The 17,432-nt window shown below is 45.4% G+C and overlaps 1 pseudogene; it reads right to left on the bottom strand.

Moving 5' to 3' along the window:
- Positions 1 to 16,192: 16,192 nt before the first annotated feature.
- On the bottom strand, positions 16,193 to 17,049 carry LOC148038182 (dnaJ protein homolog pseudogene; annotated as a pseudogene).
- Between the last annotated feature and the right edge of the window lie 383 nt (positions 17,050 to 17,432).

The raw sequence follows: 17,432 nt of genomic DNA, 5'->3' as shown, positions 1-17,432 counted from the left end.
GATGACCTGTGTGTCCATTCAACCTAGATTGAACATCTAGACAAACTCCGCACGGTCTTTGAACGGTGTCGCTTATACCATCTCTCCTTGAACCCCTTGAAATGTCAGTTTTGGGTGAAGCACGGATGCATCTTAGGACACGTGGTGTCAAAGAACGGCATTGCCACGGACTTCTCGAAGGTCAAAGTTATTGTTGACCTTCCACCCCCAGGTAATTACAGGGGAGTTCAATGCTTCTTAGGTCACACAGGATAATATCGGCGGTTTGTACTGAACTACACGCTGATCGCTAGGCCATTGTACAAGCTGCTAATTGTCTTCAAGTGGATCGAAGCATGCCAATGGGCGTACGAAGAATTGAAAAAGGCTCTAACAACGGCACCTATTCTACGATCCCCAGACTGGACCATTACTTTCCACGTACACATTGACGCCTGTAAGTTTGCCGTGGGGGCAGTGTTGTGCCAACCTGGTGAGCATAACCTAGATTACCCAGTGTGTTTTGCTAGCAGGCAACTCACTGAGATGGAGATGAATTATTCGACAACGGAAAGGGAGGGATTAGCCATGGTGTTCGCCGTGAAGAAGTTCCGACATTACCTACTGGCCACCCCCTTCACCTTCTTCGTAGACCATCAAGCCCTGCTCTATTTAGTGAACAAACCTTGTGCTACAGGACGTGTAGCTCGATGGCTTCTCCTGCTCCTAGAGTTTGATTTCTCCGTGGTAGTGCGGAAGGGAAAACAACATTACATGGCTGATCATTTGTCTCGTATACCCACAGGAGAAGCCGCTGGACAAGGCATCATGGATGAGTTACCGGACAGCCACTTATTCCACCTGTCCAGCAAAGGAGACCTATTCAGGGCCGATCTGACACCATACTGGGCAGATGACATAGTTCAAGTGCTCGAGCATGGGTTGCCTGAACGACCAATAGAACGGGCATGGCTTAGGCGCTTGATCCTGAAAATCCAGCCCTACCAGCTGATTGCAGGCCAGCTCTATAGGCTGGGGCAAGATGGATTGCTACGTAGGTGCGTATGTGAGTATGAGATGCACGATGTGCTCTCAGAGGTGCACAACGGTATTGCAGGAGGACACTTTAGCGGAGACACGACAGCACGGAAGGTGCTGCAGTCCCAGCTATGGTGGCCCACACTTTTCCGCGATGCTACACAATTCATCAAGCATTGTGACGAGTGCCAATGGACAAAAGTCCCGATTCGTAAAGATCAGATGGAGTTAACCCCTGTTGTTTCTCGCCAACCCTTCGAAAAATGGGGGATTGACTTCATAGGACCCATCAGCCCTGCGGCACAATACTCACAAGCCAGGTACATCGTGGTGGCCACGGATTACCTCACCAAATGGGCGGAGGCGAGAGCCACGCGGAGAAACGATGCTAGCACGACTACCAAGTTCTTATGGGAGCAAGTAATCTCGCGTTTTGGTTGCCCCAACGAACTGGTTAGCGACCAGGGAACGCACTTCATCAACGAAGTGATAGCCCATCTCCTATCCACCTTTCTCATCATCCATCGCAAATCCTCACCATACTACCCTCAGGCTAATGGCCAGGTAGAATCAACCAACAAAATTCTCATCAATGTCCTGACTAAAGTAGTCTCAGCCTCACGAAGTGACTGGGATAACAAGTTGATGGCAGCCTTGTGGGCCTACCGAACAGCTTATAAAATGGCCGTCGATCAAACACCTTTTAGGCTAACCTATGGGACATAGGCCATTCTCCCATTAGAGTTCTTCGTCCCTAGCCTGAGGATAGCACTCCAAGAACGATGGGAAGGGAAGGAAGCATGGATGCAACGCTTGGTTGAGCTGGAACGCCTGTCAGAGGTTCGTCTTCTAGCCACCCACGCACTTATCTATAAGAAAGCCCGACGCAAAAGCTGGTTTCACAAACATGTCAAGCAACGGGAGTTTGAGCAGGGTGACCTAGTGCTCCTCTACTCAGTTAAAGGACATAAGAAAAAGATAAAATTCAGAGGTCTCGGACCCTTCAAGGTCCGGGCAATCAGCCGAACTGGTAATGTCGAGTTGGAAACACTGGATGGTGAAGGGATGGGCTTCTTCAATGGCAGCCGGGTCAAGAAGTACTACCTGCTCACTCATCCCTTGCATGAGCCACCAATGGTGGAACCACCCGTCAAAATACGAGTAGCCACAATTACGGAAATCTGCGAGAATGAGGAGGAGCCTGTAGAACCCGCCTACCTCCCTGTCACGGTCACTGCCAAGCAAACGTGCTCCTTCGACGCCCTGATTGATGAGGGGGCGGATTTTAACGTTTTAACGCACAAGCATTGGATCCAGCTTGGCACGGCAATACTTCATCCCACAACAGCCAAATTAAGCCCATACGGGGATCAATCCTACCCGATTCTCGGCACATGCCGAGTCCATGCTGTTTTACGTGTTGCCAAGTACCATGGATGCAAGCACAGAGTCATTGCTCGGGCGAACCTTTAAAAAGCAGACCCACTGCAATGTTGATTACGAGTCGCAATGCATCCACTTAACGATCGGCAACGTGCGTATTGTCACGACTTTCACCAAGGGCCTCGTAACCCTATCACCGCTCACAGGGCCACTGATAGAAACAGCCGTAGCTAGGACTAAGGAGGGGGGCCATGCATATCTACCGCACCAAGATCCCCATAAACTGCAGCCCGCAGCACCCAAAGCAAAACCCCAACAGCCTCACTTGCAATGGGTACCTAAGCAGCCTCGAGAACCGCCTAGAACTAGACGCTCATGTCTGCAGAAGACCTACAAATCTAAACTTAGGAAACCAAGATGCCATCATCGCAAGTGCTGCGTGACTAAACAAATATGGGTCCCTAAAATCCTCGTGCGTGCACAAGGCTACTATGAGGGGAATGCCTCGCTGTGGATCCCTAAAAGCCCAATTGTCAAACGCACTAGTTCTACGTCGACCTCAAGTCTAATAAGTCCTTGTCCCCCGATGCCTCAAGACCATGAATCGCAGGGCTCACCCCACTCATCTGACCCCTCTACGTGTCAACCCAAGAGTGTCGCACACGTCTATCAGCCCAAACAACGGCCATCACCACAAGTGGCATCATCTAACCAACTCAACCCGCCGCTCCACAGCCTAGCTGACTGCAGCAGCATAGCCCCTGAGATCAGACCCAACCCATCCATCTTGCCAACACCTAGGTTGCCGACTCAAACGGACCCCCAGCTGCAACTCTGTACTGTCAGAACCTCCAGCTCCAGCAAACCTCAACCACGCGCGGGCCTTAAGCCCTCTTATGAACGAAAGTCATTTCTAACGCTGGCCGCTGACCTTGCAGAGGACACTGGAGCTGATGTGGTGGACTGCATCAAAGAACTCGATGCCACCTTTGTTGCACTGGCCCTCAGCTATGATTGCCTGGACTTGGGACTATTAGCAGAACCCTTTGTAACAGACGTGCGCAATATGCCTTGCTCTTGGGATACTTTTGAATTCGCCTTTGTACAGGCTTCTCGCTCTGCCCCGCCGAGTTGCACGCTACTGAGGTCTCCAAAGAGCAAGCCATTAAGCAACACCTCATCACATCATTTGACCCACGGACAATGCCTGTCATCACTGGCCAAGAGAGCGCAAGGTTATCCCACTTGGCGGATACGGGATCACCCTTCTTGAAGCAGTGGTACGCTCTTAGGTTGAAATGGGAAGTCGACGGATGCCGTATAATGACCAACGCCGAACAACGCCGAGCCATCAAAATGGCCGAGTATGATCCCACCTACGTCGCGCCTACCTCGTATAGAGTGTTAACCACTCTTCGGGGTCGGTCCATGGACGATCATATCTCAGGGCACCCCCATCTCGACCGCCTCTTAACAGAGGAAGAGCTCCACATCGCAAATTGGGTCGACTCCAGTGATTTGCTCACAGATGTCCTCACGTACATCACACATGTAGGCATTCAACCCTGTGACCTGGACTGCGCTGCACACCTTGAATATAACCCCAACTTCTATGTTTGGCTCTTACACAAATAAACATGAATGCCTTGGCCCCACAACCTCCAATCCTGGGACGGATTCTTCTTTTCCAAAAGGGGGAAGGGGCAGTAAGGGGATAAACAAAGTTAAATCTAAAAAGTAAACCAAGTGTGAAAGGCTCAGATAAACGAAGTTAAATCTAAAAAGTAAACCAAGTGTGAAAGGCTCAAAATTGAAATGCCATATAAAAGGAGGTGATAGAAGTCTGAAAGGAAAAGTTAGGGCTAAGTGAAGTACGGCCTCACGGTGGAAACAAGAGCATTCAACCAGCTGAAGTTCCGCCACATATTCAACCTGGACGACGTAGTCATCGAAGAACGGGCGGTACGTCAAATTATAGAGCAATGCCACCTATAGAGGTACCTGGACGCAGTGGGCCAGAGGATAAACTACACCCTGTGCGCTGAGTTCTTGCGAACCTTCAACAGAAACAGGGGCACCGTCACAGTGCGAGACAGGAAAGCTACCAGACAAGTGCAGGTCGAGCTAAGCTGGTAGAAAGGGCACTAGGGCTGCCAAACAAGGTGGAAAGGAAACCAAAAAGAGACATATATGCCATGTTGGGGATGGATAAAGTGAAGGTCCACACCAACGACGGAATTAGCCTGGCAGACATCCCCAACCAAGAGATTCAGCTGCAGGCAAAGATGATGCATGCCCTCTTCTCAAGCCAGTGGTACAACATCATTATGTCCAGAATCAACATACCTCTGCTCGAAAGCATCGTGGCGCAATCGCTGGACAAGGTGAACCTCAATGGGTTCGTAAGAAAGACAATTGAGGCTTCGGCAAAGGCCCTGGCGACAGGAGGAAGAGCCATGGCAGGAGAATCCCCTTCACCCCGACTGCAAAGCCTCATCCTCCAAGGCCTCCACCATAGGGCTTGGAGGTGCCCTTACCGCAATCATTCACGAAGCGATAGGGCAGGGACAAGCAGGAGAAGACAAACAGGGAGGTGACGAGCAAAGTGGCGAATCACCGTCGCACTCCCAGCCTCACGCGGAAGAGCAGCCTGATGAAATGGAAACGGACACCGACGAGGAGGGAGAACCCCAGGCTACACAAAAAGGAAGGCGGAACAACGAACTAAGGCCCTACATGGAAAAAGAGAGGAGGAGCGAAAGAAGAAAGAGAAGGAAGAGCTCGAATGGGCCCAAAGGGAGTCGGTAAGGGATGAGGAGAAAAGGAAAAAGAGGGCCGAGGAGGAGCTGAGAAGGAAGGAAGAGGAAGATTTGGAGCTGGCAACCAGTCGCTCCATCGAGGAACAGGAAAGAAGAGACGTGGAAGGAGCAGGGGGTCCGCACCAACATGAGGCACGCGGTACCAGTACTGGTGTGTCAGAAACTGTGCACCTGCCCCCTGCAGAAGGAAAAGGAAAGGACCTAATCAGGCCAGCTTCCCCTCTCCTCATGCCACCCATGCAAGCCACCCCTATCACGGTGACACCCCCTGCCACCGCCACCCGGGGGCACACCCCAAAAGTCGACGAGAGCAATGTGGTCACCTGGCTGCAGTTTCTGGTGGAAAGGGAGCTGGCAAGGGAAGCGGCCATGGCCACCCCAGCTTCAGGAGCCAAAAGGGCAGCCTCGGCCGAACTGGAGCCAAGGTCGGAATTGAAACGATAAAAATTAGAAGAGGTTGCCACCACTACAACCATGCCCCACCCCCCACCTCCAGCAGGCCACTACGACGAGTACGTGAAGGAGGTGCTCGCACAGTTGCAAAGAGCCAGACAGGAAAGGAGGATAGCCGTGGAGGAGCTGGCAGCGGAACGAGAATCACAAGCCGCCCTCCAGCTGGATAGAGTGAAGCAGATAACAGAATATCAAAGGGAAATTGTTGTGCTCAAGGAGGAAGCTAGCACTAAGGAGGCAGAAGAACTAAGAGCCCTGAAGTAATGCGACGCTGCCTGGGAGGGAAGAAGGAAAATCCTGATAGAGCGTCTCAACGGGGAGAGGGAAACGAATGCCCACCTTCGGCGCAAGAATGATCAGTTATCTACAGCCAATCTGGAAGCGCAAAGCTAGCTTGACAAAATCAGACAGGAGGCTGCAGAGCTGGATCAATTAAGGGCAGAACAGGTGTGAAGGATGCAGTTGAAGCTGGACCAGCTCAATGCGCAAATCGGAGAGGAACGCCATGAGCAGTCCCGCCTGCACCCTAAGCTCGAGGCCCAGCAGCAACAACTCATGGCAATGACCCTCCATCAGGGGGAGAGCCTGGAAGATATGGAAAGAAGGGCAAAAGAATGGTCCGATCATAACGAGCATAGAGTACGAGACTTAGCACGCTGGCTAGTCAAGGCTGAAGGAGACAGGGTGCTGGCTGAGAATCAGGCAGAAGCAACCCAGCTCTCCATGATAGCCTAGTAGCACACCTTTCTCAATACAGTGCTCCACGCCACCAGACCAAAAGGAGATGAAGCCAATGATCAGCTGCAAAGGAAACTAGCCATTGCATGCAGAGCTCTCACAGCAGGTCTGCACGTGCCACTGTAGCTAGGAGGCCCGCCGCAGAGCCAAGAAGAGCAGAGAAGATATCTTGCACAAGTAGGCTTGACGGCACAGGAGATAGATGACCTCGGTTTCACAAAGGAAAAAACACAAGAAGATGAGCAAGCACGAGGGGATGAACCGGAGCTCGATCTGGGACTCAGGAGGAGGAATACGTCCCACCATCCCCTCAACCACAACAAGCCGAAGTACAGCCCCCTGATACGTCTGCCGAGAGAAGAGCGGCCCAAACCAACCGTAGGAAAGAGATGGTGGAGAAGGCAAGAAGAAAGCTGAATGCCAGACCTGTCCCGAGACAGCCTGCCCCTCTCCTACTGCACACCCAAGACTCCCCTGCCGAATTCTGTGCCGAACTGATTATCTGGGAACAGTAGGAGTATAACTGCGACCCCTTCGACTTGCGTTTTGAGTTTCCCGCTACCTTGAATAGGGTGCTGCCCACTCAACTGGTGGAGGATGTCATTACCATGGGGGCAAGGCTCAAAGCCAAATGGTTTGCGGAGCGTGAGGCTCACCCAACTGCTTGGGGAGCCGAGGACCGTGAGTTTTGGCAAGATAAAGTCCTCCAGGTGCCTAGATCAGTGGAAGGCTATAATTGCCAACCCACCTGGAGGAGACGCATTTTTGACGTCAACCTGGAAGCGTGGATGGCATTTTGCAACACCCTCCCTTCAGAAAGAAACGACCCCACTTTCATGCCATATCCTCGAAGAGTAGGAGTGGACTTCAATCCGTCTATCCACGGCAGGTTTGATTTCCCCATCATCTATAATACCAATAGCGCCTCCCATAGAAACGCCCTCCTCTTCACCCTCCCCGACTTGTATAGCTCTATAGATAAATTTCTTAGCGAATTCACCTCTTGCCCCGACCCCCCATTCATCACCACTTGTAATTATCTTAGGTTAATTAGGATCCTAGTCCACCAAGAGCCCGCACCCCAAGAACGCCACTCCCACCCCTCTATTTTGACCCCAATGCCATAGACAACAACACATGACTCCCTCATGATGCGTGCTTCTCTTTTGCCATCTTTCTGTGGTGCACTACTCGAAGACATGAACGATAGCAAATTCACCCAGTGCAACCACCCCTTTCTTTCTACCACCACCCTCAAAACCCGCCTCCACATCAAAGGCTACTTGTTGAGTTGAAAATTCCTTAACAAGGCCCCCCGCCCTCCACCAACCCCTACCCACTACTCACATGACGAGGAGTAAACTCCTGTCATGCCCTTGTACCGTGCCTCCAGGTATACGCCTCCTCATGCAAAAAAAAAAAAAGAAAGAAAGAAAAAGCGCACACGATCACAGCACCGCACCTAGGGATCCTCAAATTAGGTATGACTAGCGACCTTGGTCGACTGGCTGTGTCCCTAATCCCCTAGCCCTTTCATACATTCCCCACAATTATTGAGGACACATTAAGGGCAGGACATACCTAGGGAGCTCGCCTCGCCCATGATATTCTTTTGCACTCATCTCAATGCCATTACAACCCACCGTGGTAAGTAAGGCTTGAAAGACAATGGAAAGACCATAATGACGTCTCTAGCAATCTTCAAGCGTCTTCATTGACACATTTTTCCATCAACTTAGCCCCTTGCTTCACCGACCCCTTTCTATACAAGGAATCAGGCCGACAGTCTTCTAACTAAGTAATATCTAAGTATGCACAAGCACTCACATAATGCCTCCACTGAAGTATATTCACAATTTGGGTCCTCAAGTGCAGGACAATACTCTTAGCTTGCTTAGAGTTCGACCTGTCTCCCAAACTAATCAAATATTACTTGTGCACAATAGGGAAGACTAGCACTACCCTTAGGGAGAGACCACCTGAGAGGTTTTCAATTGCACGTGTTGAAGACCACAACGGAAGTGTCATTCGTTCTTCATCAACACCCAACTCTGACTGCTCACCCCTCACCATCCGACAAGCCCGGAAAGAATAGTCCTGTGTAGAATCCCCAACAAACCAACACGTGTACCGGCCACCAATGCAAACCCCACGAAAACCACAGGCGTTCTTGTCACCCAGGTCTTCGGTGCATGCTACCACCTGCTACCTACAACAATGAGTGCCATGGGACTGGCACTCGTCTAGGAGGGGGGTGATGTTAACCCCAACACGAAGAAAGCAAAAGGAAGTGGAAAAGACGCAGGGCAAAGGCGAAAAAAGGTAGCCCGACTAAAGAAAGAAAAGGAGAAAAGGCCAAAAGCGCAAGGGCAACCTTAAAAGTCCAAGGCAAATACAAAAGGGGAAAGGCGCATTTTTAAATAAAAACGCGCACCCTGAAATCTTGTAAAAGAGCACCGGGCTCTCACCCGTGAAATTTGTAAATGTAGATGGGCAGTGAAAAGGAAGCTAGGAAGATAGAAGGACAATGGGGAAAAGGGCCTAGGCCATGGCCGGCCATGTAAAAAGGGGAAAAGGGGATGACTGCCCAAAAGGGATTTAGGGTTTTGTATATAAAGTTGAAAAGTGAATGAGAAGCTCATTCTTTGGTGTGTGGCAAAAGGAGTCTTCTTCTTCCTCTCTTCTTCTCTCTTTCTTGCTTGTGTGTGCTCTTGAGAGAGGGAGTGTGAGAGTGTGAGGGAGTGAGTGTGTGTGAGAGTGAGGGATCAAGAGGGTGAAGCTCTTCACCATCTCCTCTCCTCTTCTTCTCTTCTCTTCTCTTCTCTCCTCTTGCGCGCACGGCTATGGAGGATGGAGCTTGGAGATGGAGGAGGCTTGAGGATGCTTGAGCTAGCATCTAGGATTGTGGAGCTACCAGACTGCAAGAGCGAGGAGGGTACTCGATCGAGCATCAAGGTAAGCTCACTACACTCGTAGGATCGACGGCGCGTCAGCTAGGTGAGAGATAGCCATTAGAGCTCACTTGGAACACTTGAAACAATAAGCGGTCCATGGGTCTTGGCGGTTGAGCGAAAGCTCCCACAAGAAGGTAATCTAGTTGGCATACCCAACCACATTTTGAACCTTCTCTAGTCAACCAAATAATATTTCCTTTAACATCACAATCAAGAGCATTTCTTCCCAAACCCCTATCATAGGGCTACTAGCTCCTTGAGACTCCCCAACCACTACAGGCCACTTCCCCAACCCCCAAATCCCAAAATAGGGTCTCTGATAACTTTTACACCCACAACTGAATGCATTGTACCTCAAGTTTCAATCGACATAACTACTCTATCTAATACAAAGGCTAGATCCACAAAGGTCACCTTTTTACCTTCCAATCACATAGACCTCATCTAACATACATGCTAGGACCTACCCAATGTTTATGCTCACACATGGATTCTCCTCATAATGGGGCCCTTACAACTTAGATCACTATTGATCAGTGGTGGCACCTTACAAGAGTGGGGCATTAAGCATATCTAACACTCCCCTCAATGTCCACCCATAGGTCAACTACATTATTGACCACCAATGCTGAGTCTCCGAAGATGAATTTGAAGAAGATCCTTTGTAAGAGCTTTGGTGAAGATATCTGCTCTATTCTCCCCCATTGGAGGAAGCTCTACTATCTTATCGTGATCAAATCATGCACATAATGATACTAGATCTTGACATGTTTGGTGTGTATAGAAAAAACTATATTTTTTTCAATGGTGATGCAACTATGATCGTCACATCTTAGTACTATTGGATCTTCATACTCTACTCCCATATGCCATAGGATCCTTCTTGAGCATATTGCTTCATCTGTAGCAAAGCAAGCTTCCTTGTACTCTACTTTAGTAGAACTGACCTGCAAAGTATCAAACATCTCCTTAGTCAGCCATAAATTTCTAACCATCATATTAAATAGGCTGCTTTCATTCAAAGTTTCCATCCACTTATCCAATATCAACCCAGAAGAGATAATGTTGTTGTTGATGCATTGAGTAGAAGACCAAGTATCTATAATATTTCCATTCTATATTTTGATTACCTTATTCCTCTGAAGGATACCTATGACCATGACCCTAGTTTTCAAGCTGATTGGAACAAATTGGTTGCTAATGTATCTTTATTGTGGGAGATTACTTTGGGTTGCTTTTTGTGCGGGGTGTGCGGGGTCTAGGGTCGTTAATATTTCATTTGCGGAAATATTACAGATTCAATCTTATCTTCAGCAGATCAAATTATACGTAAACTGGCCCTATTTTGTATTGCTTTTATTCATGTAGTTATCTAGATATTTTTTGCTAAAAGGGATTCATGCAAGTATTTTTGTTATGAGGGATTCATGCAGGTATTTTTTTGTACATGTAGGTATTGAACAAGGTTTAGGTGAAGCACATAATTATCAATCAACTATTTTGATGTGGTGAGTGATTTCTTTGTGTTGGATGATATGGATCTGCTGGAAGTCAATGGTTCAAAAGTCCTCAGCTTTATTGGTCCTATGTGTCCAATTGGATCTCCATGCTAATTAGCAATGATCCATGAAACTCTTGTATCATATCGTCCATATAACACACAATCTGTTGAGTCTTAGAATATCTCATGTGTCAATCCAATGTGCCTATTAAGATTTGCATGACACGTGGCTGTTATCCTTGTAAGAACTACTCTATAATACCGACATTTCATACAATGTATTGAGTCAAATCAGAATCCTATTCATTATAATAAAATTTATTTTGGCAAAATTCTATGAGTATTCTTGTGCTATTATTTTCATTATATTTCATGTAAATGATATGATTAAAGTGATGTCTTGAGATTGAACCTATACTTTGTATCGATGTACATATCCACATGCATTTTGATATCAATGTTTATATCTGTTTACAAAAGTGTAAACATCTCTTAATGCCATGTTGATTTGTATGGCATATTGGTGATTACTAGACAAACTTAAAATGCTTAATATTTAGGAATTAATACATACTTATTTACATATAATGTGTAGGTTATAATGCCTGAGAGAAGAACAAGCATTCCCTCAATAGAAGTATGTAATAGAAAAGATGAAGAATGAAATTGGATCACTGATACGTATCATTACTTGTCTTAGGTACATACGCATCCAAGTATGAAGGGATCTTTGAGGGTGAAAGCATTTGCAATTGTTGATGTATCAAAGTACTGGAAGGGTAAAATTTTAGCTCTCAGACAAAGGAATGTTGATTCTCACATTGTAACAGAGGCGTTTGTACAACATGTATTCATGCAAAAACAAATACATATTGCGCCCACTATGCCCTTTCAACGAAACATTGCAAACATATTTGCAATTCATTGAGAATGAGAAATTTCATGACATCTATATAATACCTTGTCTCGTATTTATAGAAGTATACCCTTCAGATTGCTGTGAGTGGCAAAATTTTGAGAGTTTCACAAGTTCTTTTAAGTGTTACCACCTTGAAATTGGTAGATTTCTCTTTGATGGGCATACAACTTAGCAACTCACAGAGGACCTTGTTTTTTCTATGACTCCAAGTACATATTGCCCAAGGGGGGTCGAGAATATGGAACCCTTGAGTCTATGCACATATTGAATCTCAATAGTGTAGAAAGGCCATTGTGTAGTAGCGACATTTTGCACATGTGTAGCACAAAAATTTCAGTAGACATATTGAATTCTATGAAGCCAAGCACTGGCTCAAAGAATGTACATCTAAGATGGCTCATGCCGATTGCAATTTTTGCACACATGTTCAAGTAATGTAAGTGTTTGAGTTATACCAAAAGCACATATGTCATAAAAAGTGCATCAGAGGATTATGTAACAAGGATTCTAGGCAAAACTTGGACATAAAAATTGACTGACAATCCTAACACGGTGGAGTGTTGAGTCACAACAAGGGACATGACTTTCAGGTAAAATTTTTCTCTCTTAGTTGACTATTATCTTACTTTGGGATGAACCAGCTAGCTTTCCTTTCCAATTACAAGTACTTTTTCACATGACAGACTTTATGCCTAGTTTTCAAGTATCGTAGATGGAGGTTGCTCAATGGTAAATGGTTGTGCCTTGATCAAGACATGCATGAAAGTGCAGTTGTGGATGTTACTATCATTTGTGAGGGCTGTGAGCCCCAAGTGTTGCCAATGGAGGATGATTGTCCCTTGAGTATAATGCACCAGGAATGCACCAGGATATTACAATGTTGATGCAGAATCCACATGTTAGCTTCTATTTTAAACTAGATGGTAGGAAAATTTGAAGCTGAGCTGAGGATAGTGTTACCATCGAAAAGTGTGTGGCTCAACATATTTTAGAAATTGTAGAGTCTCCCTAAAATCCCAAGACCACAAGTTGTAATATCCAATACCTATAAATTTTTGGATTTTTTTGGCCAATAGAATATTGTCGCTTGCAAACTTGCAATATTTAAAAATTATGGTATTTATGCAAAATCATACACTTGTTATACACTTTTCACATCAACACATTTACATATTCATGTAAACTTTACAAAGAAATAAGTAAAGCCATAACTAAATATCGTATGTGAACAACCCTTAATGGTTTCAAACTTAAGGTTTTTAAGGTAGAACTAGTTTAGCTCTTATTTCATTGTTTCATTTCACACTTTTTGTCTTCATCTCTTTATATCCACCACATCTCTCCTACCTACTACGATGGATGCTCGTGCACACTTTGATGAGTGGATCCACGATACTATATTTTCCAACCAAGGTGATGAGATATTTGAGGTTTTCTCCAAGAAATTCAACCTTCAAAGTGTGCTCTCATTGCTGAATCCCCCCTTCAGGTTTTGAAAGCCTTTGTGAGCACCATTGCTACCTGCACATACTCCATCGAGGGATTCGACATGACTTAGGTGCCTCTGAAACAGCTCATGGTATTTTAGGGAAGGAAGAATCACCAAAAAGTGGTGAATAGGTGTCTGGCCCATGTGGATCCTTCTCACAGAGTATGCACTATTCCCATTGGCAGTGAACTAGGTATAGCACATTAGGATCTCGTGGAGTGTGATTGTGCATTGGCAATTTACCTCCTTACATTTGATACACCCCTAGAGGAGGAGAGCGATGAAGATACAACTCCATAGGTTGTTGCTATCACATATACATGAGAAGAACCGATTCAAGAGCTAATAAATGTTGAAGAGGAACATCGGGTGGTGGTGGCAAAGCAAGGGTTGACTCTCATGGTGCCATCTTCTTTAGAATAGCCACAAGTTGACAAACCCAACCTTGCCTCCTTCCAAAAAGGCTTTATAGTATGTTTGCATGCTTTCTAGTAATGGAGGATTATTTTCTAGCATTTTTAAAGACTTTTCTAATTGGTTAGATTGTTATGAGATGAAGCTAAATTTGGTATAATGATTCAAAAACCCTAGATTTGTCATGCTTTCTCTTAGGGTGGATGGTAGGGATATGTGGATTTTTTTAGATGATGTGTTTATCATTAACACTACGGGTTGTTTTAAGGGTTTTGGATTGGGAAAACTTATAGGTTTTGAAGGGAATTTTATGGATGGGTTTTGTGTGCTCAGTGAGGAGTTTCTTGAGAGAGATGTGATAGTGATTTTCTTGGATTTTGATTTTGATGAGGAGCTTGGGGGATAGATTGTGAAACTTGATTTTTTATTGGCTTCTAAATGTTGAGATGGGTTGTCTTACCAGATCACCATCATAAGGACCACTATTTCCTTAAGAGATTGTGAGATTTGGATGGGAAGAGTAGAGTACAACATTTCTTGTTTTTTGAGTGATAAGAGGTGAAACACCATATTAGGGAATATGGGAATTTCCCATAAGTTTGGGACACGTGGTCAAATATTTGGATTTTTCATAACTTGAACACTATAACTCTAAATTGAGTGCTCTATAGCTCAATAGATTCCATTTTTCAAGCGCTTTCCAATGATATGTCACATCATACGATTTTGAGAAACTTATGGGCATGTTATCCAGTGCCACCTTTTTAGTATTCAAAAAATGGGAATTGGGAGATTCCCAAACTCACTAATATTGTGTTGTGAGGTTAATGATCTAAAGTAATCAAGGAATTGTGTTTGCATCTTGCATATTACACAGGCACATGTAGATAGGCTAGGCACTAATTCTTCCAACAATTGATCCATCTTCTTCAAAAAGCTTCTCTCAATGCAAATATTGCCCCCATTATCTTCCTCCTTGGGCCTTTGAATGGTAGTAATTGGTCAATCCTTCAAAGATTTGTTGGAAATGGGACACATGAAAGAGTTGTCTTTCTCAACTTCTAGAGTAACATGCTATGGTTGGACAATTGATACAAGATACTACACGACTGTTGTCTGTATGTCAATGGCTGATTGAGTGACACTATACCCTATGAGAGTGGAATATCATATGCTTTATCTATAGACTGCTAGGCCCTTGTGCTATTTTTTAATGTTAGTAATATCATATACCAGATCACTTTGGTCATAGAGAATATCAGTGATGGTTGCAAAAGTGAGGAGAATCCTCAAGTGATCCTCACCCTGAGTTTTGGGATTATGGTGATGGATCCAACTTGTTAGACAATGAAGGAAGCTCTACATATATGAGGAGGCAGTCATGTATTGCATGGTGCATTGACCATGAAATTGCATACATCAAGGCTTTCTACTACTATGCTAGCATCATTTGTGTAAAAGAGTTGGGATAGATGGGTAGGACACGGGTTAGCATGGGAATACACACTTATACCAATGGGGTATATAAGGTGTTGAGAGACCAAATTAGGGCATCTGTTTATCAATAATCAAGTGTATTTTCCCCTTCCTTCTAGCTTTCATGGCTTCCCTCCTCTTTCTCTCTCTTTTCTTGTCTTTCTCTCTCTTCTGCTAGTCTTTCTCTCTCTTCTTCTCTTATCTTCATCCTCTTTCTCTCTCCTATGAAGTCTCTCCCTTCTCTCCTTCTTTCTCCTAAGTTTCCTTCATTACAATTGGTATCAGAGCCTAGGTATTTGGTCCCTTTTTCTTTCTCTCCTCCCTCTAGTTTTAGTTTCTTTTTAGTTCAGGAACCCTAGTTACTAAATCAGGGAGTACCATTCTTGGGAAGCTCAATAAAGGTTTGACTGCATATGGAGGCGGAAGGGTAAGAATGGTAGCTCATTTTCTTTTTCGTGTAGACACTGCTGGTCCATTCATTTCCTTACTCGGCATATATTTTGGTTCATAGATCACGACCAGACTCCACTCATGCTTCAAGGGGTGTAGACAAGGGTTCTGTGGCAGCTTGCATGCTCCCATCACCTACTGGAATGCATATCTAGACTTGGGTTTCACATGTGCACTGTGAATCTATTGCTATTGTGCAGCAAGCCTTATTGCCCACAAGGGCTGCTTAAAAGTTGCTGCCTCCCTAGAGTTGTTTAAGGATTTCATCTATAGATGCTGAAGTGCTCATAGAAGCTCTACCATGGTCCTTGGTGATTGAGAATCTGTCACTGCACAAGAGGTGACATAGCAATGCACGGCACCTCTTCATAAGATGGGATGGTTATGGTGGGCACCGACCGCAAGCAATCAAGGTGGTGTCGATGAGGAGGCATGGAAGACCAAAGTGCTATGGTGTTGGGCTTTGAATTAGGGAAAGTGGGGGTGAAGAATAAGGTAAAGGGTCAGGAGTGAGTGGCAATGGGCAGGTTGAATCACCCACAAGTGTGGATGTCAGCGAGGATGCAACACAGCATATGCTTAACACAGTGAATGATGGCTGTGGTTGTGATGGTGCCTCCACCCATCACCAAGCTCTTCGCTAGACGATCTGCTATATCTCTGAGCCCTGAGATCGCAGCTATAGCATATGCAAGAGGAAGATAGTATATCTTCCAAGGTCTTGCAATGTGCTGGAGAAAGTGAACCAGACTCAGGGAAATCAACAAAGAAGTGGATATATAGCTTCCCCTTCATAAAAGGATGCTGATAAACATGCATTTCTTCATCATTTATAGCCTTGAATTGGCCAAGTTTCACTATTTCTCTAGGTGTTGAATTCATTAACAGTTGATGCCCATCAAGGTGGGTGACAATGAATTTGAAACCACATAGGGCCTCTATCAGGTTCAGAGTATGCTCCAAAAACAATTCATCACCTTTCCTCTTGAATTTTGGATGCTTTTTGAGTTGAAGAATAAAGACAATGTCACCAGTGATGGTATCAAAGACGCTTCATCAACTTCACTAGGAAAGTCAGGACATATGTGCTGCATCTGTTGAATCATGCTAGGCCCAAGCTGCCAAATAGACACATTCATACTTGACCCTTGACATCCAGTACACTTCATGGAAGCACCAGACTTTGAACCCTTGCCTTTGCATTTTGGGTAGAGAGAATTTCTAGACAAAGAGAGCTTCTTGTATGTGACATTGTACAAATCCTCCAAAGACACCTTCAATGGATGAACCACATCCTCACCACGCCTCTGGCACCGGGACCTAACTCCTCCAAATTTTCACATGCTCAAGAAAAACACACAGAAGCAAGAGCAATTGCAATATTTCTAGATTCAATTGGAGGATTGAACACGAGCATAATGGATTGACTTTTCCATTCCTGACTTGAAAACCAAAGTCTACAAGCGGTCCTTCAAAAAGTTATCCACAGCCAAAGCTCTTATCCATATTGGAGACACTTTCAGAATCCAACTTGGTGGTAGATGGTGGCGATTATGGGGCTTTCTCCCGATTACTGCTCAACTTAGATTCTTCTTGCCATTTAGGCACTATGGCCCCTGAAACATTCGATTCACTAGTGGGTACTGTGACTGTTTTTGGAAGTTATACTGCCTTGACATCAACCTGCTTCTTTCTATTTACATCCTGCATTTTTTGCCCCTCCCTAGACTTGCTGAGATGTAGGGTCTTTTTTGGACATTGAAGAACTCCAAAAGACATGGGGTCACCATGTCCAAGTTTTCCTATAGAATTAAAGGCT

The sequence above is a fragment of the Lygodium microphyllum genome, chromosome 3, assembly GCF_053477565.2.
Source record: "Lygodium microphyllum isolate KBCC chromosome 3, Lygodium_microphyllum_v1.1.10, whole genome shotgun sequence".
NCBI lineage: Eukaryota > Viridiplantae > Streptophyta > Polypodiopsida > Schizaeales > Lygodiaceae > Lygodium > Lygodium microphyllum.
Note: the sequence above shows the minus strand (reverse complement) of the source record. Positions and strands in the feature narration are given on the sequence as shown.